Genomic DNA, 2,045 nt, shown 5'->3' on the forward strand with positions numbered 1-2,045 from the left:
TCTCAACTACCAATAATATGACACCCCTAAATGTTCCTGATTCTAAAGTGGTATCTACCCTGCCACGGGTTAATTATGTGGCAACTGGTCCCATGTTTTCAGTTACCGATGTAAGTGAGCCTCTCACTGATTGCTCATCTTCCTTTGATTTAGATCCGGTAATTGACATGGAAAACTCTATGGGATTATTAGAACACGATGTTCTTATCCCTTTTGAGTCCCTTGACATGTGTTCCTTCCAAAAAACTATTCTTCCTTCGGATGAAGACCTTTTGGAAGCCATGATCAAGGTGTGTCCATTGACATGTCTTTCTTCCAGTTGGAAGCCATGATCAATGTTGCGAGGATAGTTCTTTTCCTGTGCCAACCTCGTTAAAAAATGAAACAGGTGTCCTCGAGGAAAGTTCCTTTTACTGTTTCAACCTCGTTAAAAAATGAATCAGTGTGTATGAGGAAAGTTCTTTTACTGAGTCAACCTCATTAAAAAATGAATCAGCTAGATTTTAGGATATGTAGATAGATTGTAGAAAGTAGGGTTTTGAGGATAGTTCCTGTTACTGAGTCAACCTCGTTAAAAAATGAATCAGGTGTGAGGATAGTTCTTTTCTTGTGTCAACCTCCTTAAAAATGAAACAACTCCCTTTTCAAGTTAAATATTGAAAGTAAACCTTCATTCCATCCATCTGGTTGAATGCAATGAAGCCTGGGGGGCATGTACCTCGCTTTGCATCATTATACTAGGGGGCATGCGAACTTTTTGAGCATAGTTCCTTGTCTTGTGTCAAGCTCGTTAAAAAATGAAACAAGGGTAGGTTAAGTAGGTAGATTATAGAAAGTAGTCATGAGCATAGTTCCTTGTCTTGTGTCAAGCTCATTAAAAAATGAAACAAGGATTTTAGAGCATAGTTCCTTGTCTTGTGTCAAGCTCGTTAAAAAATGAATCAAGGTTTTTAGAGTAAAGTTTTTTGTTAGGTAGATTGTAGAGAGTAGTTTTGAGGATAGTTCTTTTCCTGTGTCAACCTCACTAAAAAATGAAACAACTCCCACAAGTCTTTCCAAGATCTTGAAAGTAAAGCTTCATTCCATCCACCTCATTGAATGCAATGAAGCTTGGGGGGCATGTACCTCGTTTTGCGTCATTATGCTAGGGGCATGTGAACTGTAACAAGCATAGTTTTTCTTTTCAAGCTTGCGTAAACATGAAACTGAATCCGAGCATAGTTCTTTTCCTGTGTCAAGCTCGTTAAAAAATGAAACAAATCATCCTCTACTTGAGTCGAGAGTTTGACTAGACCTCATAGATGTTAGGTTGTATGTTTAATTTAGTTATTTCAGTTTTTGCATAATTTTCTTACAGTTTTAGGTCGAGTCTTTCAAATGAGCTCGTAACTGAACCTTCATTTCATCCAACTGGTTGAATGAAATGAAGCTGGGGGGCATGCGCTCTAGCAGTTATGCTTAGGGGGCATCAAGCACAGTTTTCTTTCTGTTTCAAGCTTGTGCAAAAATGAAACTACTCTGAAGCATAGTTTTTATCTGTTTCAAGCTTTTGTAAAAATGAAACCTATCTCGAGTCAATTTCAGTTATTTTCAAGACTCGTTAAACTCATGAAAATCCCGAGATTATTTTGCTATCTTTCATTCTCGTAAAACAAATGAAAATGCCGAGTTCTTTTCGTCTTTTCCTGCTCGTAAATTAAATTGAAAGTCGGCCATATGAGTACATTTTTATCATTTTTTCAAACTCGTTAAAACTTACGAAAAAGTGACACATCAGAGTCATCTTTTAAGCCCTTTTCTGACTCCTAAAACATGAAAAGATTGCCGAGCGTTTCTTTTACACTCGTTAAAACGGAATTAAAAGACGGTCCCCTTATAGCTCTTTTCTGACCGTAAAAACAGGAAAAGATGGCCGAGTTTTTGTCGTTTCAAACTCGATATGGAAATAAAATGACGTGTCCTTGATCGCTTTTTACTTTTCAGGTCAGAGGCACTAATCATGAAAGTACTCCTTGGTCGCAAGATCAAGCGGTTCTCCCAGGTAT

The sequence above is a fragment of the Pinus tabuliformis genome, chromosome 4_2 (assembly GCF_031772625.1).
Source record: "Pinus tabuliformis cultivar Carrire ecotype Pingquan chromosome 4_2, CPIR1, whole genome shotgun sequence".
Lineage (NCBI taxonomy): Eukaryota > Viridiplantae > Streptophyta > Pinopsida > Pinales > Pinaceae > Pinus > Pinus tabuliformis.